Source organism: Ictidomys tridecemlineatus, chromosome 8 (assembly GCF_052094955.1).
Source record: "Ictidomys tridecemlineatus isolate mIctTri1 chromosome 8, mIctTri1.hap1, whole genome shotgun sequence".
NCBI lineage: Eukaryota > Metazoa > Chordata > Mammalia > Rodentia > Sciuridae > Ictidomys > Ictidomys tridecemlineatus.
This window is the reverse complement of record NC_135484.1, coordinates 11,002,251-11,025,762: the sequence shown is the minus strand read 5'-3', so window position 1 is coordinate 11,025,762 and position 23,512 is coordinate 11,002,251. Positions and strand designations below refer to the sequence as shown.

General features: G+C 37.7%; 1 long non-coding RNA gene across 1 annotated transcript; it reads right to left on the bottom strand.

The window, feature by feature from the left end:
- Positions 1-10,179: 10,179 nt before the first annotated feature.
- LOC120889170 (uncharacterized) lies at positions 10,180-16,392 on the bottom strand. The gene is made up of 3 exons (XR_013424734.1): positions 14,479-16,392; positions 12,928-13,446; positions 10,180-11,856 (listed from the first exon to the last, which is right to left on the bottom strand). It is a non-coding gene; the product is annotated as an uncharacterized LOC120889170 (long non-coding RNA).
- Positions 16,393-23,512: the final 7,120 nt, after the last annotated feature.

Here is a 23,512-nt window from a genome sequence, read left to right as displayed (position 1 = left end):
CATTTTTGAGAAAAGAATAAAGGCATATGAGATTGAACTTGTACATGATGTTAAAAGTGCATCAACCTGTGTTCAAATTAGGAAGGCAAAGGCATGAAAAGTAGTCTAATAACATGGAATACTGCGTACGTTTTGGGACAAATTAAAGTGACCAAAAGAAAAAACATTTTTTTTTTTTTGTAAAAGCAATGGCTAGAAAACAGAAACGCACACACATGCATACAGATTCAAAGAAGAAAATTAAAATCAACCATGAATACCCTCCCTTTTGTTATCCTTTCGTAGTGACTTTTTTCTTTGTGTACAAATATCTGCTTATTCATTTTTCATTAAAAAGATGCAATGATACAATAGACATTTGATTCACAATCTGCTTCATATATATTCATGCCCTGGATTTCTTTCCAAGCCAGTAAATATAGATATTTATACGTTTTACAGTTTGCTGTATGATATTCTTCAATAATTGATTTAAACAATTCCCTCCATATAAACATTTATGTTGTTTGAAAAGTTTCCAGAGTGCATGTTTGAAAACTTGCTGTTTCCTACCTAGACCACCCATGCCAGCCGTCATTTCTCTAGTTCTACTTGGTAAAACTCCAGCCTATTGCTTTCCAAAATGTGTTCTGCGACAAATCCTTCAACATGTAAATTGATGAAACATTAATAACAAAGTAAAGCAGTGTTAATTACTCAGGGGAATCTTCGAGTTTTTAATATGGTAATAATTCTCGTGAATCAACAAGAGAGGGATATGGCAATCATCATTTCCCAAACCTATTTCATCACCCAGCATTTCAAGGACTTGGTGTTCCATGAAAAACAATTTAAAACATAATGTTCTGATTCCATGTAACCCCTGTCTTAAATCCATTTCTATTTTGGTGTCCTGGTGCCAATTCAAGTTCAGATGTTTTCCCAATGGATTTATCATTTTTATAATTAATGAAAAAAAAATCACTCTAGTTAAGAGGATGTTTATTGGGTATCTATTATGTACAGGGCACTTCCTAAAGCGATAGGGATATATACAACCATAAGAATCAAGTCCATGTGATTAAGGAGCTCATGGCTGAGCTCAGTGATTAATTAATAGCCTTAGTGACTCTGAGCCATTCTGCCGTCTCAGGTCTGGCCCATCAGAGAGAGCCCATAGTCTTTTGGGCATAAAGACTCAATTAACACCACTTAGATGGACCTAGGGCTGTTGATGTAGCTGCTCAGAAAGAAGTACCTATTCTTTTTCTTGCAGGGAGAAGCTGCAAATTTTGTCAAAACTCAAGTAAGATACACAAGAGCTAACCAAAAGGTAGAGGGCAGGTTCTGCTGGGCCACGTCCAACTGTGGACTTCAATTGCATGAGCCAATTTTGGGTTGGATTTTCTGGGATTTTGCATTCAACTGGTTCCTCGCTGTTTCTTCCCTTATTGAAAAACTCATTCAAAATGTGTTAGGAAACTTTCTTGGCTGAGGATGAATATAATTAAGTATAAAATAAAATCCTTTTTGATGATTTAGAAAAATGTAGTGTGAATCATAAAAGTTGTTTTTTTAAACTCAATCTTTGATCTCAGTTTGTTTTCTTATAATTGACCTATTTTTGTCCTGAAAGTGGAAGCATGATGAATTAGGATTAATTGAAGGTTTTGTTCAGGTTTGGTTTTAGTAGCTAGAGACCTGACACTACATAATCCCAGGAAATGACCAAATTACCTAGATAAGCTTAAGCAATATTTACTTGTTTCTTCTAAATTAAGAATATTATTGTTACACAATCCTCTTTAAGCCAAGTTTCACCAGAACCCAAAGAAGCCCATATGAAAATGGTTTACACTATAGACATCTTTAATTCTGAGCCCTCCTCAATATTCTACATTAAACTATAGCCCCCTGAAACCCTGACTTAATAGCATTTTTATTAATCATTTGTTCTATACATTTGTTTTATTATATATTTGTTCTATGACTTCTTTTGAATGAGAACTTTTTCCCCTGGTAAATCTGCCCCATTTCCATCTCGGTAGATGTTTGTGCTTTTAATTTCGTCATCAGTCTGAGTTTTTCTAAATTTCCATGATGATGGCTGAGACCCTCCAGCCTGCCCCTTGTCCACTGAAGCCTGGGCTGGCCTTTTATAGGCAGATTGGTTTAGACATTTGACAGCAATGAAAGATTGTCAATGGTGCTGTTTTCAGCTCAGATGAAACAGGCCTACAAGTTTTGCTTGTGTTATTCAAACAGCTGTAATAAATGCGTAAGTATGAAATCTAAGTCTGTGATACTAGTTCAATAGGTCAAATGTTAGCCGCTTTCAAGACACGATAGACAAATGGGCTCCTGTCCTGAAATGTGCCAGGACAAGACTCTGAATGCAAACTATCTTTTTTTGTTAATTTTATTTAGACTATAAGATTTGCCTTTAAAGAACATATATTTAAAATAAATAAACTTCCTCTCACTCTAGTCTTCTTAGCCCCCTCCTTCCCTGACTGATGAACACAACGCGCTGAACCTCAATTCATCGGCAAGCCAGCTCTGCGCTCCAGATTCTAGAAAGCAGCTTGATTTGGCTTACCAGAGGGATCAACAGGATTCTTTTTTTTTTCTTGCCCCACCCCACTCCTTCCTTCCTTCCTTCCTTTCCTGTTCCAACCACAAACTTGCAGGAAAAATCTGTAGGCTTCTGTTTTAAATGTGACTTTCTTCAGAGCCACCCATACTAACCTGTTCAGTGGCTCTCGGAGATCTACTTAGCATAATTGTAATGATGTCACCAATGGCTCCCTGGAACACTATGGGAGAAAGTGGGTCTCTTGATAGGCTCTTCTTCTAGGGCAGAATTCCCAGAGCAGGCTCTAGGTGAGACGTCAGCTTTTGGTTTGATCCAGAGTCAAAGGGATATTTATAAAATAGGGGACAACGTATAACTTTTATTAAAAGCATGACAGCAAAACAAAAGAAATAAAGAAATACAAAAGGAGGTACTCAGGAGCCACTTAAATTTTCAAAACATTTCTTTTCTTTAGATATTTGATAATATATAAATTTATCCTTGGATTTATTGGTCGATGAAAGTCGTATTTGAGGAGAGAGTTAGACATAGTGTGATTTCATAAACAGACAGTAGAAGGCACTCCTCATTAAAATTGGTAGGCTGACATTTCCAATAATGTTGTCCCTACTTCCATTTCAGTCACATGAAAAGTTGAGCTTTGTTTAACAGTCTGAAATTCTTTGGAAAAAAAAATGAGTTTAAATTCAGTAAGTGCGATACTGTCTGTGTTTGTTTAAAACAGATACTAGAATCATATCACATGTCATATCATCACCAATTAACATTAATTTTCCCATCGACAACTTCTGAGACACCATTCACTAAAATTAGGCTGAACAAAGGCAGAAGTAATCTACAATACACCTGAACACCAACAAATCTGAATTAATATTGATCAATTCAATCAACATACAGGAGGCTGAAATTAAATTAGTAAAATGCCTACTTGGACTGGGTTAGATAAGTTGGGTAGGTTTATCTGGAATTCACCAATATCCTGTTTTTCATGCAAATCACAAGTTTGTTCTCAAATTCTGTTCTGTTCTTATGCCACTTAGAGCAGAGCTGGAGGCGGCCAGGTGGATCCTGAAGCACACATAGCATATATGCATGGGCAAGCAATTAGAAGAAACTATCTCCTCATTTCAGAAGGGAAACACTTCAAGCACTCATTATGCTTCATGAGACGTTGCACACAGAATGGTGGAAGATTCTAGTATCAGAATTCTACTGGAATAATTTCAGGTGCATGTTTGATTGGCTCTAATTCAATGAGCCTGCTCAGTCAGCCAGTTTGTTTGACCCTGGACAGATGACTTGGAGTATATTGGAAGGTTTGGGTCATGGTTGTGCTTTCAAAAGTAAATAACACTGCACAAAAGCTTTCCATGAAGTTTGACTTTATACCACTTCCCTCCTAAGCATTAGCCAGACCTCTCTTACCTTTATGTTCAAGTCTCCTTCCTCTGAGCTATGGATCACAAGACATGTTCCTCTGAAGAGGCTGCTGGCGACTTGTGCTTAGTGAGAAATCAGTGTGCTTGAGGAGAAGGAACATAGGTTTTCTTTCTCCTTGACTTAACTCTAGCTAGACTCTTCTGAGTCCCTTTTCTGACAAAACTCCAAACTGAGCTCTGCTTTGGCCCCATTATTCTGGGTTTAGCAAGAATCCTGCTGAGTCATTTTGGTTAAAATCTCTCACCCTTGCTTTTACCACCCTTGACATCTTATCACTCTGGCCTGCCTTGTGCAAAAATCCTGTTAGGTCAGCTTAGCAATTACCTTGCCGTTTACTAATTTCCCATCGCTGACCTCTTAGTCTCACTCCTTGCAAAAATCCCCTCTTTTCCTTATTGTACTTGGAGTTGAGCTCAATCCCTCTCTCTGACTAGAAAATCCCATTGTAGTAGCCCTCTTCGACTAAAGTCACCTTTACTGTCTTTAGGGATAGACATGTCCCCAGGGGAAGGTTGCCAGCTCCTGACTAGTTATTGAGAGAATCTGTGTGTTTGAGTAAAAGAGTATTAGGTTTATGAACATATGCACTGTAAATGGGGCAAGTCATGTGAGCTTCACAGGTTTCTTGTGGGCAAATTTGGGCTAATAATAACAACTTCTCAGGTTTTGCAAGGACTAAATAAGTCATGCAAATGAAATTTCTTTGTAACCTGGTAAGTTAGTCAAAGTTTTTGTTATCATTTAAGCATTTTAATTTGCTTATTATTCTTAGACATTTACATATTGTGTATTTCAAGATAAAACAAATGCTTAAAATCATCAATATTATAATTATATTTAAATGTAATTCTCAAGATTTCAAATACCTGAACATGTTATTGGGTCTTATGTCATAGAAGCAAGAGATAGAAAATTAACATTTTGGTGGTGTGAGAGTCAGGACCAGAATTCCTTTACACATCTCAATAAAATAGTTGTAAAATCCAGAAAGATCAAATGAGAGTTTTCTGACTGTGAACATTTTTAAATGGAAAAGTCACAAAGTGCTCAGAATTTATATGCTTTCACAAAAGTATAATTATTTAAAGCTTTGTCATAAGTGATAAGCCACCATGTTCATAGACTACTCCTCTGGTATTAAACCTGTTTCCCTTTACCTCCTCCTGCAAAAGAAGAATTTACTGGTCTTTAAGAGGTTCCCCTGGTTGAAATCTTCTGTACAATACTTGCTTAATGAGCTGATTAACAACTGTTACTGAGAATTAATGGATCAAATCACAGTGGCAATCACCATATTGCAAGTCACTGTGTTGTATTAAGTTATGATGGGGCCATACATTTTACGGTGATGACTCTTACAATGAAGGTATTTGAACAGATTGTGTCATGGGTCTCATTGAAGGAACTCCAAAACTGTTTTGAACATAGGAAAGCCTTTTGGAATCCCCTAACAGTAAGCACGAACAGAATCTACTAGCAGAACATTAGGCCATTAAACACATTGAACATTTTATTTTAAATAATTATGCAGAGTGCTTTTGAAATCTGTGTTAACTTTATATACTTATAATCCAAAGACAATGGCAGCGTTTCCATCTGATTAGGCATCTGCCTTCACATGGCTCGAAGCAGACTGGTAGATAAATGTAAATGGCTGCTACAGGGGGATCTTGGTTTGGTCAATTTGCTACCTTGCAAGATAGTTTTCGGTTTGCAATATTTTTTTTTTAAATCGATTTTTTGCACTTAAGTAGTTTTCAAAATATTAATCTTTTAAAAACATGTCTATTAGTGTATTTCCATTATTCATAATAGTGGGGCTCATTTTGTCACATTCATAAATGCATATAACATAGTTTGCTCCATTTCAGTTCCCGGTATCTGAATCTTGAGTTTTGCATTCTGTTAGAGAATGCTTTAATAATGAGATGCTTTCTCAATAAAGCTGTTGTAAAATAATGAAAAGATGATTGATTCCATTATATAAGCAGCAAGTAATGTGTTATCATGGGCTAATATTGAAATTATAGGTATAACTAGTTGATTGTATGATTTTCTAAATATTTAGTTAAAAATATGGAACTACTCATTAGCCTTACATAAATTATAACATCCCCTTTTGCAACACAGACTCATGGTTTAAACATTTAAGAAAATAATTCAAAATGACTTATCGCTATCAGATGTGGGAAAATGTCTGATTAAATTAAAATATGTTTTCTTAATTAATGTACTCAAACCAGGTATGCAGGTTAAGTAGAGTTATACAAGGGAAGTTTATCAAATTCAGAACATTTTAAACAAATTTAATACTCACAATTTATTTTAATAGACAAATAAGATTATGTAATAAATATTGCACAGAAGGCTGGAATTTATTGGGAAAGGCCCACAAATAAAAGTTTTTCAAGTAAAGACCAATCAATTTCAGCTGACTAAAAGACTTATTGATACAGGTTTTTATTTACTATGTGTTTCTATATACATTACTTCTAACATTATTTCTTTTCCTTATTAGTTTGATTTAATTCACTGTGTACATGTGCCAAGATTTTTCCAACTTCACCCCAGTGCAAACCACTTTCAATCAAATTAACTTAGTCACTATCTTCTAAACACACCATGGAAATCCCACCCAGGGAGCAGAGTATAAAATATGAGTGCAGGCTGCAGGGCCACATACCTAGGTTCAAATGCCAGTTCCACTGCTTACTAGCTGTGTGACCCAGGATAATTTATTGAATTTCTCTATGCCCCTGCTTCTTCACGGATAAAGACCTAGACTCTCCCAACGGGATTTCTGCAGAAAAAATGAGTCAATACCGATTTACTGCTTGGACACACCTAGTACCAGATAAACATTCAATATGCGTTAGCTATGCCAAAAGGAAGGAGAAGCTCACGTAGGGCAGTCATAAGCCCATTGCCTTACTTCTAATTCTCACAAGAATCTTGTAGTAAAGGGAGTACACCTTTTTATTAATACAGGAACTAAGTTTCAGGAAGAATAGTAGTTTGTTCAGAGTTGCTCACTTGTATGGGTTCTAAGGGTGTGATTATGGAGTCAAACCCAGGTTTTTCCAGAACTCCTCTGTTGTCTCTGGCTGTGTGTCAGCATCCTCTAGAGAGCTTGGCAAGGCACCAACACCAACTTCCTGCCTCAGCTCCAACAAGTAAAGAATGTGGCTACCATCCCTTCTGTCCTTACAATAGAAAAAGCTGAACAAACCCAAAGTCAATGATTTTCTTGGACCCATAAGAGACCCGAGGTTATAAAGTAAATCACCGTCCTGAAATCTAGAGAGAGAGGTAAATCCAGTGAGTTATAACTCAGGTATTCTTACCTGGTGCAGAATCTGCTGCCTACAGAGAATTTTGGATGAACTGCTGAGGCCTGGGTGTAGGCCATTGTGAGAGTGAGAAGCCCCGGAGCCTGTCATCTGTGGGGCACAGGTGTGTGGAGTCACCTCCAGGAGCCTCTCCAGATTCCCCAGGTGAAGAGCAGAGGAAGTTTGCCTCCTGGTTCCCGCAAGGTGGAGGGAAGAGTCATGGCAGAGAAGTGCAGCTGCTTTCTCCAGAACAACGACCTCTGGGAGGATTTTTGTCAGAGCCTCTCCCAGCTGGAGGGAGGGCATTTCTTTCCAGCCAGCCCCTTCTTGCCTTCTCCTCCTTTCTCAAGGGCAAAACACCAGTGAGGGTCACAGTCCCAGGAACACTCCCATTAAGTGACTGATATTTATTCAGAAGACCTCAGCACCCACCACCTCGAGGGGCTGCGGTGCAGCAGAAGGGATTTCCCATGAAAGAACTGCTAAGGGCAGCCCCTCTCCAAGGAGAAGGCAAGATGGCACAGAATCCACAGGGAAGACCAAGAGGACTGCACCACTTCGAGGCCTTGGCGCCTACAGCTCCAGCAAATGCTGAACACAGCCCCCCCTGGCCAGTCCACAGGAGACCTTGACGGAGGCCCATTACCTCAGGATCTACGGCTCCGTACATAATGTCTGGTTGTTCACAGAATTTACAGGGATAACCAGGGAAAAACAGACGGCCTGAAGAGATTAAACAGACATTCCAGTCAAACTCAAAGTGACACAGATGTTCAGATTATCAGACAGAAAATTTAAAATCATTTAAAATTAAAATGATAAATAATGGAGGGGCTCTCATGGGAAAAAGTAGGCAGGGTTGGAGGAGAAGTGAAGGGTGGAAACTCTAAGAACCAAAATGAAGTGCTAGGAAAAGGGAAAGAACCTGCAGAAATGAAGAATTCATTTTAACAGGGACATGCATAACCTGGACACAGGCCATGACAGTGAGCTTTTGAAGATCAGTTAATATAAATTTACAAAAATGAAAGTTTTCCTTATTCAAAGAGAAAAAAGAGTGAACAAATTAGAACAAGTGTCCAAAAACGTAAGACAATTTCAAAAGGTATACAGATGCATCATGGAAATGCCACAAGGAAAAGAATGAAAAAAAAAAAAAGGAAAAAAATTATTTAAAGTAATAGTTCAAAAAAATTCCAAAATTAATGAAAGACACAAAACTGCAGATCCAAGGAGTTCAGAGTATATCATTCAAGGTAAACACCATCCTTCTCCTCCCAAAAGAACAAACAAGCAAAATCCTCAAACATCTCCTTGTATCAGATGCAATCTGCAAAAATACAAAGATAAAACAGAAATTTTTGAAAAAAATAAAGTCCAAAAGGAAAAACACTTTATGTAGAGTGGAGTAAGGATAAGAATTACAGCAGATTTCTAGTCAGAAATGATGCAAGAAAGGGGAGAAATATTTAGTGTTGAAAGTATGAAAGCAATATATAGCATTGGAGTAAAATATCTAGTGTTAAAAGAAAATGCCAATCTAGAATTCTGTGACTTTCCTAGACAGACAAAAACAGAGAGAATTAATTGCTAGCAGATGTGCTGAGCAAGAAATGTTAAAAATTCTTTGGGGAGAAGGAAATTTATGTGTCAGAAACTCTGATCTATAAAGGAAGAGTATTGAAGAAGGAATACATGAAGGTAAAATATAATCTTTTTTTTTCCTTTTCCTTAGTGGTTCTAAAAGAAAACTGATCAATAATACTAATATGATTTTGATGATCATAGCATGCATAAAGGAAATAAACAACTAAAACTGTGATAAACTGTGGGAGGGAAGAATTGGAACTGTCTCTTAGAAGGGCACTTACCTTGCACATAAAACAACTCAGTAGCCCCTCTTGTCTGAGGAGGATTCATTGTAGGATTCCCCCACCCCTCACCCCCGCCACAAAACACTTGGAACTACAGATTCTACTGAACCCTCTCTATACCATGTTTTTCTATATGTACAAAGTTAATGACTTTTCCACCTTCACTAAACACTCACCACACATGGTGACCATACTTGGGCAGTTTGAGGTGCGACCACAAAACTAGCATGAGTTTCTTTTTCCTTCTTCACAACTTTCTGAAGAGAAGATGTGTTCTTATTCCACAGTAAGAACAAACCTCTCTATATGGGTTTGTTTTCTTCCTTATTAAGCCAGGAAGTTTTGCCTTTTCATTTAAAGAAGCTCTCTGTGGCTCCCTTTGGCTTGTACAAAGTGCCTACACCACCACTCTGTGTCCTAGAGCCCTTGTTATATAAAACACGACTTCCTTGGACACAGGAACCCAGACACTGTGACATGGCCCTGACAGTCGAGCTGGGGAAGGGCTGAAGGGCTGGGTAGAACATTCAGCTTGATGAGCTAGCCACGGAGATGACACATGTCCTCAGCTGGACAGAGAGGGACCGCATGAGCTGCCATCCCACCGCTCAGAGTGACATGGTCTAAAACACAGACTAGTTTATTTCCGGAATTTTCCATTCAGTATTCTTCAGACCACTGTTGAAATCAACACTGAGGATGAGGCAGGACTACTCTCTAGTGGAATTGCAAAGTAGACTTAGATGACATCAAAATGCCTGCTGTGAGCTGTAGGAATATACTAAATAAAAGTTTTAAAGTGTGATTGAAATGTTAAGGAGGAGATAAAATGAAATCACATAAATACTCACTTAAAACCAGAGAAGGCAAAGGAGAAAAAAGAAGCAAAAAGTAAATAAGAAAGGTTACAAGAATGATAGATTCTGATCCAACTTCATAAACAGAACACTTTCATATTTTTAATGTTTTTATTAGTTCATTATTGTTATAAATAATATTAGGATTAATTTTGACATAATCATACATGCAAGAAATATAATTTGCTCTACTTCAATCCCAGTGCTTCCTCTTTCCCCTCCTTCCCCTCCTTCCTTTACTCTTCTGGCCTTACATTTATTGCTTTTTAATTAGTGCTTATGGATTTGCATAATGATGAAGTTCACGGTGGCATATTCACATATGTACATTTCATAATTTGGCCAGTTTCACTCCTCAGTTGCTCTCCTCACCTACCCTTCGGCCCCCTCAACCCCCCTCTCCTACTCCCTTGTTTTACCTTCTGTTTTCATTGGATTCCTCCCTGTTTTTTGCTTCTTATTATTTTTCTCTAGCTTCTGCATATGGGAGAAAACATTTGACCCTAGACTTTCTCAGTCTGGCTTATTTCACTGAGCACGATGTTCTCTAGTTCTAACCATTTGTCAGCAAATGCCCTAATTCCATTCCTCTTTAGGGGTGAGTTTAGCTCCCTGGTGTGCATAGACCACATTTTCAGTTGTCTGTTGACAAGGATCTGGGCTGCTGGTTCCATAACTTGGCTATTGTGAATTGTTTTGCTATAGACATTGAAAACATGAACTGTTTAAAAACATCATCAAAGAAAGATTGCTAGAATGAATGAAGAAGGGAGAGAGAGAGAGAGAGAGAGAGAGAGAGAGAGAGAGAGAGAGAGAGAGACCCAACTACATGATAGATTGTCTAAAAGAAGCCAATTTCTTGGACATTTATTTGCTTTGGGAGACCTTGACAGTTTAGAAGTTGAGAAGTCCTGGTCAGCTATTTGCAAAATGCTCCTCAGTTTAGATTTGTCTAATGTTTTTCTCCTGATGAAACTGGGGTTAGAGATTTGAAAGTTCAAAGACGTAAAGTGCCACCACAGCACCTTGAAGGTGCAAAACATCAACACGATCATCACTGTCCCTGCTAACTTGCGTTTCCTGGCTGATTGCAGTGATTCCCGCGAGCAGCCGGGGCTGAGTGGGCCAGCCACTTGCATCCTGCTCCTCAAGTCCCTCACTTTTGATTTTCCCAATGCCTCATCCAAAGACCAGCTCAGAGTCTGAATTATCAGAGAGTTTTGCTTCCTGCACTCAGGGTCAGTCGGCCTCATGGATGTCTGACCTGTGCTGACTCAGGACTCTTGTTTGATGCCCCGTGCTTGGTCTGGATGTGGTGCTGTCACCTTCTTGAAATTCTTAATGATTTCTGAAGAAGGAACTCTTGGGATTATAGAGCTAATCCTGAATGCCATAGCCTGGAAGTGTCTCCAATCTTTGAGCATGAAGGCTATTCATTTGCTGTTGCGTATGCTTTCCTATGTCTCCTCTTACCTTTTTAGGTCCATAGTTCCCCTTCTAAATGAATTATAGAACTTTTATAAAATTCTTATTCAACATTGTAAACCATCAGCCACCAGCTGAGAGCTCAGATATAGTAGATTCTCAGCGAATATTTTTTGACCATTGTACAGCACAGCTAATATTTCACTTATTGAAAATATTGCCATTAAGTCATTCAAAATAATAAGCCCTGTAAATGAAGGGCCAAAATTGATAACCCCGATGCAGCATTAAAAAACTGAGCTTCTTCAAGGAAAGATGACCCAGATAACTGATCATCATGAATCCAACTGGGGAATCTGCAAAAGAAGAAAACATCACACTGAATAAGTGGCAGCCAGGAACTTTTAACACATTCATTGAGCAAAGAAGTCAATGCCTTTGGACTATATCCTGTCCTGGTCCCCCTCTCTCTGTCCCTTAACTTTCCTGTGCCATGCCCACCACCATGATGTTCTGCGACACCCCAGGCTCAGAGCCATGGAGTCAGCCAGTGTGAACTGAGACCTCTGGAACTAAGAGCCCAAATAAACTTTCCCTCCTCTAAGTTGTTTTTGTCAGATATTTTGCCTACAATACCCCCAGTTTTGCCCAAATTCCACTCCCTGTCTGTCTGCTGTGTTGCTCTGTGGTTTTCCCCAAAGAGATGTGGAGAAATCAGATGACTGACGGGTCACACCTTTAAGTGATATCGGTCAGATCTCACCATTTATGGCAACATGTAAGCTGATTTGTCGTTCTCATGATTATGAGATTCAGTGGATCTGGGGGAGGATGTGGGAATCTGTATTTTAACAAGTGATTCAAATACTTTTCATGATCAGAAAAACCTGGGCTTTGGTGGGAGAACATTTCCTGCTAGAACAGAATGCACCTTCTCTCTTTCTAAGAGGTCATCGGGCAGGGGTAGGTTTCTCAGATGCCCAAGCCTTCCCGCACTCTATAGCCTTTCTACTGGCACAGTGGCAGGCCTCAGCATTTTCAGTGATTAATGGCACATGATTGGCTTGATGTCATCCACACTGCTATCCTGGGCTGGCCTGCTGGAAGTCCCCAGTAGTTCCTGTTGGCCCCTGGTGCTGTCCGATTCCTTCAGACACCATCAGATACAGCATGGTCTCAAAATGGCTGGACTTTTGCCTGGGGCCCCCCCATGTGGGTTGAAAAGCCAGCCCGGTCCCCACACTGCCTCTCCCATTTGACTCTCAACATAAATTTATATGCCCTGGGTCCCAAAATTTATCACATGTAGCTTGAAGTACATTTGTATCAATTGTGTATTTATTTTTTCATTGCCCATTTATAATATTTCATTTCTACCACCTGGCCTTTGGATAGACCCATCTGAGGACTTGGCCAACATTTCTTACCTTGTTTCCAAAGAAGAATTTATCTGAGTTGCCACCGATCTCCACAGTAAGTGTTGAAACTCAGCCCCTGTAAGTTAGGGGCGCTGGGTGCTCACCGATTCCAAACCACAGAGAGGAAAGGGAGTGAGGAGGCCAGGACGGCCCACCTTCAGTCCTGCGCCTCTGGGTCCACTTACTTGAGTTCTGTGGTTCGAAAACAGAGCAGGAAACAGAGCCCCTTCAAGGACACTTTGAGGCAGTCTGGGAAGTGCCACAAACTGTCATTAACCAGGTGCTCGTGCCCCTCAATCAGCCATAGGGTAGCTCCGTCCCCATAAAAACATCACGCTGATCAGGCAGCAAGAACAGAGACTCAGGGGTGGCTGGGAGGGGCAGCAGCTCTTATCCAAACGGCTGACAATACCCCAATCAGTGCCAGGGGCAGCAGGTCATGGGCAATCTTTTCCGAAACCGCTCCTTATGGAGGAAGAAATAACTTCGGCATCTCCCTGGCTCCTCTGTTAAGAGCTGACTTATGTGCTGTGATTTAAAAAAACAAAAAATAAAAATAATAAAAGGATAATTTAGGATCCACTGTCCCTTTTGTAGCTATGCAAGTTATAAATTATAGTGTTACAAAATGTAACCGTTTTAGTTCCCAGTGGGCCCTGTTCTTTGTGTGTATATTTATCCAATTGTCTGATTCACTTAAGTTTGTAACTACAGGGTCTTGCTCTGGGTTTACAAAATGAATAGCTCTAAAAAGTCAAAGCAGCAATCAATTCTTTAAAACCCAGATTTGCCCTGCTCGGAGTCATATAAGGATAGCTTCCTGATTATCCAAAACAGCACTGACCTAGAGACAAAGGAGCCCCGCGACCCCCTACAGCAACCTGGACTGTGATTTTTCTCTCTACTTTGAATAGCGCTCCATCAGTGAAGAACTACTCTGGGTGATATTGATCTCCTGGGCCTTGTTCAAAAGTGAGATGACAGGTCTATTTTGGATGATAAGTAGATAAGGATTATAAATTCACCTTGAAAATAAATAAAAATAGCTCATCTCACCCTTTTATTTATGTCTCTCTTAGAAGAGGAAGTTAGCCTACTCTATAGAAAACAATCTTCTTCCCAGGCTTGAGGATACTTTGCAAACCTCAAAACCAGCTTTTATTGGGTTTGAGTAATTTTTAAGCCACTAAAAGAATTAAAGATCTAATTTTTTCCCCCTTACAATCTGCCTCAGTCCGGGCTAAGAATCATTACTGCAAATTTTTGAAAGACAAGCCCAAGTGAGCTTTCTAACTAGGGTCCAACCTGATATTTACAAGGAAGCCTCCCCTCTCCTCCTTGGCTGGCATCATCTAAATTCCCTAACACCTGGTACGTCCTACTTTTCACTTGTGAATTAGAAGCTACTAACATAAATTCAATCTAACATTTACAGTCTGCACATAAAGATTGCCTACAAATCTGGGCTGCAGTAGAGCAAGAATATTAGAAACTCAAGTGAAGTTGATCATCCCTGGGCCTCTGAAAATCACCAGCTAGCCAGGTTACTTGTTGACTTACATTGCCACACATTTATTGAGCATCTGCTATGTTCCAGGTACTTGCCAAGGTCTTGGAATTGCCTGAAAGCAGAACAGTTATGCTTCCTCGCTGCATATAAATAATACACCAGAGTGAGAGATAAGCCAGCAGGTCACTGTGGCTCTTTCTGGCATCTGCTTTGATAAGGGGGGATATTCTAGAAGCAGAAAGAAAGCATGGTTATATGTTGGTCAAGGAAGAGCTCTTGAGCATGATGTGTTGTGGGAACTAGAATCAGTTCACCAGGTGTCAGGCACCCTAAACTCATCAGCATATGGCTCTAAAATATATGCTATTAAAAAACAAATGGAGGTGAAGGTTTTAAGGGGAAATCTTGGTTCTATTTGCAAGTTCTCATGAGTCTATAATTATTTCAAAATTAAGAGTTAAAAATAAATAATAACAAAAAGATGATACTGAGGGACTCCTTGGGACAGCCTGTTGTCTGTGTTTGACTCCAAGTGTGTGACACCTTCCCAGTCTCCTGGGGGCCCTGCTCAAGACAGTCTGGCAATTGGTTTCAAAATTCTTAATATTTTAAACAAGGGCCCTATATATTTATTTCATGCTGGGAGCCACAGATTATGTAGTTGTTCCTGCCGTTTTCCATGGGGTTCTTGTTATTTAAGAAAGGGAGTTTGGATTAGGAGGTTTCAGAGCAGGAGATTTTGGGTAAGGGGGAGGATGGGCAGAAAGAACTCAGAAAAAGGATGCATTAGGTATCCGAAGGCCCTGCCGTTTCCATACTTGAGTTATGTCTAAGGCTGTCTTTCAATGCAACAATATTTTTTTAAAGACTAGAAAAAATTATATGACTTCATAATAATCAGTTGAGGCTTGTTTTTGTAATATCTATAATTCGCATGAAATGTTTTGTCGTAATTGGATGATTAATTCACCAATAGCAACTGTGTTTTCCCGTCCTGGTTGTGGCCACATACCTTTTCATATATTTTGTGTATCATGAGAGCTTACTGCAAATTGAGACATTTGCACTTAGAAATGGACGTGATGTTACATGAGAAGGAGATGAGGGGGTTGCAGAAAGATTCAAGGTTCAGGAAGGAGGACTGATGAGGGAGAACAGGTGAAAGGGAAGGAGGGCGAGGGATGGGTAGAGGGAGAAACAGTGGATAGCGGCAGCCTCTCAGTGGAGGCCACATTGACCAGAGACTGAATGAGGTGAGGGGGCGAGTCTAAGTCCCGAGAACAGAATCACAGAGAAGCCAGAACGCCTGGCACAGGGAAGCTATGAGAAGATGGCAAAGAATGAGGTCAGAGAGGTGTCATGAAGGACCGGGGGGATGACAGCTTATTCTAATTTGACGGGATTGTAGATATGCAACTTGAATTATTAGCTCTTAGAAACCCTCCAATATATCTGGTCCTAATTCCTGGAATCAATCAGTGGTACCTTCTAAGGAGAGAGGATACCTGCAGGTGGGATGAAGTCAGGGATCTTGAGATGGAGAGATTATCTAGAGTTGTCTGAGTGGACACTAAATGCCATCACAAGTGTCCCTATAAGAGAGGCAGAAAGAGGTTCTTCACACACAGAAGAATCGGGTGTAATCGGACCACAGGACAGAGACTGGAATGATAATGTTTGTCAAGGAACCCCCAGAAACTGAAAGAGGAAACACATTCTCCTTGGTGCCTCTGGAGAAGGTGTCCACACCCTTGCTGCTGGCTCAATGGAATTGACTTTGGGCTTCTGGACCCTCGAACTACAAGATAAATTTCTGTCTTTTTAAAGCACCAAGTTAGTGGCAGTTTATTACAGCAGAATACAAAATGAGTACAGTAGCACATGGATGATGTTTAAGGACAGGCTAGATAAGGTTGCCAAGGGAACAAGTGTGGATAGCAAAGAGAAGATGCTGGAAGGTAAACTCTGGGTATCTCCAACATTTAGAAAAGGAAAGGCCAGGACTGATCTGAACTGATGAGTGACTTCCATGTGTGCAACACTGTGTATGTAGATTGAGAAAATATCCAAAAGAATTAATTTGCCAGAGCAGAGGTGATCATAAGTTTCTAACTTTTCTGCAAATTTGCAGTGTTTAGGAAACCTATAGACTTTTCACAAATTAGGAAAGAATATTTAATCAATTTATTGTATATCCCGAAGGGCATGTCACTCTAGCTAGCATCTGGGTGACACAAATGTGATAATTTTTTTTGATTTCCTATGGTAAGATTGTGTACCTATGTATTCAATACAGAACATTTGTATCAAATTGGAGAAAAACCACAAGTCAAAGGATTAACTAAGACTTAACTACAGCCTATAGAATATATTTTAAAATAGTGGGTTTAAGTCACAATTTATTTTTATCCGTTGTTCAAAACATTACAATGCTCTTGACATATCATATTTCATACATTTGATTCAAGTGGGTTATGAACTCCCATTTTTGCCACGTTTACAGATTGCAGATTCACACTGGTTACACATCCACGTTTATACATACTGCCATACTAGTGTCTGTTGTATTTGAAGTGGGATCTGATAGCTCCATGTACATCATAATCTGATTGATGACTGAGCAGACAGAAATTTATTACAAATTTAATCTTCTCTGCAAAAATACAGGTTTTTGACTGAGGGGATGGACTGAGCCCATAAACGGGAATGACACATCATCATTTCTATGAATTTTGGTTAATATTTTCTCTATGCAAAGCAAAATTAAGTGATGAAATATGCAGTCCTTAAATGAAAGAATGTGCTCAAGAATGAAAATGCCATTAATAAAAACCCAGTGAATAGAAAGCTCCCAAATACAAGTCAAATTATTTAAGCTGAGTGATCAGGGGCTTGGGTGTGTCCACACGAACAGAAGTGGATTTCTTCTTGAAGGTAATATATCACTTAAGATGCAGGAAATGCACACAGGTTCATGGTATCAAAATAATCTCATCAAAGCAGAAACACTGCGGGAAATGGCTTTCTGGGTCCCTGTAACAATTTCAAATTATTATTTTCCTTTTACTTCTTTTCCTCCATCTCCACTCCTCTTTCTTTCTCCAAAAAGATCCTGTTAGCCCAGACAAATGAGGCAAGTCAATAACATCCACCCAAGTAGACAGGATATATTGAGCCAATTCAAAGGTGGGTGAGCAGCAGCTGTGGTCTTGCCTGTGAAATTAGCTCAGAGGTGGCTTCTGCACAGTGAAGCATCGGGACTCCTTCATTTACACCTCCCTGTCAACACGGAAACGGTGTAGACTTAGGTAAAAACCTGTTTGCCGGTGCTTTGACATCCAAGACTGTGTGTATATGTGTGCAAGAGGAAAGAAAAGAAGGGGAAAGGGAGAGAAATGATGCTTTTCAATCTCTTTTAAAGATTTTTAAAGCAGACAGCCATGAAACAGATTGACCTTTTATTACTTCTGAATTGAGGACAGCTTCCTCTCTTTAAAGCTTCAATTATATTGCATTTTTTTTATGATTTTAGAAGATACCATGGTAACTTAGGCAATGAACCCAAACCAGGCTATTTAATGTACTGAACCATGTACCATAAACCTCTGCAGTTTTACCAATCTAAATCAGAAATGACTCAATTACAATGGTTTTAGCTGAATTTTTCAAATGCAATTAAAATATAAGGCTTGTAGGAAATATTAAATCTAACCAGAAGAAAAAAATAAAACAGGTATATGTAAGTATTATAGATATATAAGTTCATTTGACATTATTCTTTTAATATGTGAAGTAGAACTTTAGAGTTTTTATCACATGTTAAAAGTCACTTATAATTCTATGGGAAGTGTTCACATTTCAGGAAAGATTTAGTGTCTAAAAATTATACTGGCTTCTTGCTTGTGCAAAATTATTCCATGACATAGAAAAGTATTCATAATAAAATTGGAGTCAAAAGAGGTTATAACAACAGTAGATATTATAAAATATCAGGATTTCAAAGTTACTTGAATATATGTGTGTATATAATGAAAAGACAGAAATAATGGAAGTAATGTTAACAGCTGTTATCTTGAATGTTGGAATTATCAATTATTTTCTCCTTTGTGCATTTCTGTTTGTTTTAACAAATTTTATAACATACAATTTCATTTTAGTATGAAATCGAGAACACCAACACAAAAAGTTATCTTAAAAGAAAAATAACAAGTTCAAATTCCAACTATTAAAATAATAGCCATGAAACTTATTTACTATTAAAAAAATCTATATAGTGAAATATATATATATATATATTTTTTTTTTCATGCAGAGCAATGTTGTGATCTTAAGGTACACTCAACATTGACTTTAGCTTTTTTCAACACTGACTAAAGCTATCACAGAGAATCAAGCCAATCAGAAAGCAGTGATTTATTTTGGTGGAGAAGTGGATATTAGTGTTGAGCCAGGGGGTGGCTGTTGAGGACAGTTTCCCAGAGAGGATGAAGTTGTGTAGAGAAGGAACCTCAGAGGACTTCATGGGGTACCTTGAATATTTGAAAAAATATGAAGTTTTGCATGTTGTAGAACAATGAGGTTCAGGGCAGAAGAGCCACTTGGGGTTCATAAAAGAAAAACTAAGTTAGAAAATATATAGTTTAGACAATGCTCAGAGATGCAAGCTTCCAAGTATCCAGAATAAAGATTGAGATCTCAAAAAGTTTGTACCTTAAGACAAGAGATATATTAGCCCCAGGTATAATATATTAAAGTCCTCAACCAAATATTAACCGTGTAAAGCATGCTAGAACAAAAGACAGCCTTCTTTAAATAAAATAATAATAATAATAATAATAATACAGAAGCTCAAGTATGCAGCACTAATAATATTTAGCATATAAATAAAAAAATCAAATCAAAAATATAAATAAAAAATGTATAGACATATATAAAGTATCAGGAATAAATAACTAAAAGAGAAGATAGAAGAAGTAAACAAAAGGAAGCCTAACAAAAACTATGAAAATTTAAATTTTATAATTTTGAAATGTAAAAAGAAAATTGTAATGAATGGATTTAACAGTAAACCATACACCAGTGAAAAAACATTGGTGAAGTCAAAAATGGGTATTTGAGTCTACTAAAGAGACAGAAATCACAAGGAATTTAAACAGAGGAAGATAACATAAATGATTAAGCTATGACAGAAGACTGTAAGATACAAAATAATTCTAAAGAGTAACCTAGGACTGAGAAAAAGGTAGACAAAGAAAGACAGACATGGAAAGCAGGCCCACCTAAAGCCTCAAGTTCAGATTTTGTTAGAGAAGGCGCGGTTGTAGCCTTCTGAATTGCAGAGAAGTTTTCTGGATTTCCCAGGTCAGACTGGTCCATAGTCACAGAACAAGCACCTTAACTGGTAAGAAGGTGCTCAGTGCAAATCAAAATATCTGCACTAAGAAGGTGTAGGGAACATACCTCTAGCCACAGTGACCCAGGGACACTGAGAGCTAGGGTGCTCTTGCGGCGGGTGGTCTAGAGTGTACAGTAGCTATACTGAGAAGTCCACAGAAGAAAAACTTCTGGGGTGGCAGGGGTAGAGGAGCAGGCCAACAGGAGTCAAAATGTGGGGTCAGTTGGAAGTTTTGGAAATTGTTGGGAGGTCTACATGAAGGTGATGACCAGTTTATGTCAGGTTTACAATGTTATAGAATATTTTGGACATATGGCTAGGGAAGAGGGTCACTAGACACCAAATATCTGCATCACTGATCAATTATGCAAGAGTCTGACCAAAAGAGATGCCACCTGTTTTCTGAATGTCCCTCCTGTAACACCTACTGAGTAGCTTAATAAAACATGTACAGAGGGGGAAATGGCATAGAAAAACAATACATATAATATATATATATATATATATATATATATATATATATAGAGAGAGAGAGAGAGAGAGAGAGAGAGAGAGAGAGAGAGAGAGAAATAATGGTAAAAATGGACTATTTCACATAAGACATGAGGAAGGAACAGGGGAAAAGAAAATGAGAATTTCATTTGTAGCAGAAATAAAGAAAATTTTAGGTAGTCAAAAGTTTGGGTGAATCAGTTACTAATTGATCTGCACTGTGAAAAATGCTAAGGAAAGTTGTTTTATGTAAAAGGAAATGATATTAAACAAAAGACCAGAACTACAGGAATAATAAAAAAGAATCATAAAATGGCAAAAAGTGGGACAAATATAAAATGACAATTATTTTCACTATTATCACATCTGTAAGACTAGTGATCATTAGATTAGGAACAATAAAAATGTGTGATAGGTTTTGTAAAATGCAGAAGTGAAACACTGGTATATAAGAGCATATCAGTGAGTAAAAGTGTTCAGTGAAATCACATAGTAATAAGATACATACACAAAAAATGAAATAGCTATTTATAAAGTTTATTAAGGAATGTCATAAGCCAAGTTAAGGATGCATAGTGCAATTTCTAAAGAAACCATTGAAATAACTTTTTAAAACAGGAAAATATAGCTGAAAAGCCAATGGAGCTATAAAGGGAATAATAAAAATTTGAGTCATGACAAAGAAGGTAGGAAAGAAGAACAAAATAACTGAGGACCAATGGGATAAGTGGAAGCAAATAACAAGACAGAAGATTTAAATATATGAACATATCTATAATTATATTAAATGTAAAAGTAACAAACTGATTTTTAAAAAAGCACAGATCTTAAGGCTGAATTTAAAAAGCAAAGCCCAGCTGTGTGTTGTTTTTAAGAATGACTTAGTATGAACATGGGTTAAAATAAATAAATTAAAAAAAACACCAATCATAAGTATGCTGGAGTGCCTATCTTAATAACATACAAATTGTATTTTTTTAAAAAACATCACAAACAGAAATGTTTCATAGATAGCAAAAACACTTTTAAATGTTCAGGTATACTAGAACAAAGAGATACTACATAGAGTTCAGAGATAAGGGGGATTTTTTTTGGGGGGGGGCTATTGAGGATTGAACTCAGGGGTGCTCAACCACTGAGCTACATCCCCAGCCCTGTTTTGTATTTAGAGACAGGGTCTCACTGAGTTGCTTAGTGCCTTGCTTTTGCTGAGGCTGGCTTTGAACTTGTGATCCTCCTGCCTCAGCCTCCTGAGCTGTGAGGATTATAGGTGTGTGCCACCATGCCCAGTGAGGAGAAATATTTTTTAATGATAAAATGTCAATACATCATGAAGACATAACAATCTTAAAGTGTACCTAACTCTAGAGCTTTAAAACATATGAAGAAAAAAATGAGATAAGAATGGTAAAAATGGACCAATTTATAATTATAGCTGAAAAATTTACGCCTCTCCTCTCAGCTAATAATAGAATAAATAGAAATAATATAAAACACTTGGATAGCATCCTAAACCAATTAAAAGATCCACATGTTTAGAACAATATATTCCAGGACAGTAGAATGCACAAGTATAAAGGGAATATTTGAGTTAAAATCCATAGAATGTCTCAATAAATGCCAAAGGATTGCAATGTCACTAAGCATGTTTGGAAACACTGAATACTTGAAAATTGATAAACACATTTCTAAATAAGTTATGGGACTAAGAATTAATCACAATTAAACTTAGAAAATATTTTGAAGTGAATTGTAGTGAACACCCAGCATGCTAAGATGGATGGGATGGAAGTTCAGCAGTGATTAAAGAGCCCCGAGTATGAACCTGGAAGGTTTATGTTCCAAAGAATAAAAGGGTCAAGTCACTGCTCTAAGTTATCAACTTCATAACTAGGAAAACAAGAGCAAATAAAAAGCAAAATAAACAGAAGATGATTTTAATTGAAATTAGAGTAAAAAAAATCAGTGGAACAGAAAATGGCAAAATAGTAGAGAAAATCATCCAAACCAAAAGTTGGTTCTTGGAAAATATTATTGAAAATAACTTGACAACAAGATTGACTAAGAAAAGAGAATGCCTAAAAAGAGAAGGAGAAGGAGAGAGGGAGGGGAAGATTGAGAGACAGAAAGTGAGACAGGACAGAGAAGTACAAAGGACAGTATGAGGGATGAAAAGGGTCTATTTCTACAGACCCTACAGGTATGAAGAGAATAGTAAGGTGAATATTGACAACATTTTACCAGAAAATTGAGCAACTACCTTAAAATTCCTAAATACCTCAAGAGTCACAAAACTTACACAAGAGGAAAGAGAAATTTTAGGAGCCTTATATTGGTTAAAATGTTAAATTTATATTTAAAAACCTTTCTCCAGAGAATATTCCAGGACAAATATTTGAGGAAGAAATAATCACAACCTTAAATGAACCATTCACAAAATATAAGATAAGGGATGAGGTGAGCATAAACATGGTACCAGAGCCAGACAAGACCACCATCCATCAAAAACATGGATACAAAAGTCCTCAATAAAATATGACCAATTCAAACACATTTTTATAAAATATGTATGAAGAAAATCCAAAGAAATATTCAGAACAATTACTAGAGCTAGTGAGTAAACTTAACAAAACTCTAGTATACAAATGAGTGCAAATTTTGATGTGTTCCTCTAGATATGTTACTGAACTTTTAGAAAATGAAATCATTGTGTGAAAACTTGAAGTGTGTTCAGTACGAAGTATGTAGGTCTTTGCACTAAAATCTGCAAATAATGCTGAAAGTTGTAGAGATGTAAATATATGAGAAGCTATTGTGTGTTCATGGATTGGAAGACTCCTATTAATTAATAAGATTTCAGCTCTTTGAAAAAGAAACCAATAAAACTATAGATTCCACACAGTCCTGATTATAAACCTACTAGGTTTTTTGTCTTATTTAATTCTTTCTCCTTTTTTGGTAAAAACTGAAAATATGATTCTAAAATTTATATGAAATTGTAATCAAGGAATGCAATGCTGAAAGAGAATAGCAAGATGCACAATTTATCATACCTGAGTGAAAGATTTACTATAAAGTTCTGGTAATTTAGTTGCCATAATTTTAGTTGCTTAATAGACAAATTGATTATTAGATCAAAATAGGGTCCAGAAATAGACATATACAAGATCTTACTTATTGTTCAAATTTTTGTCTTT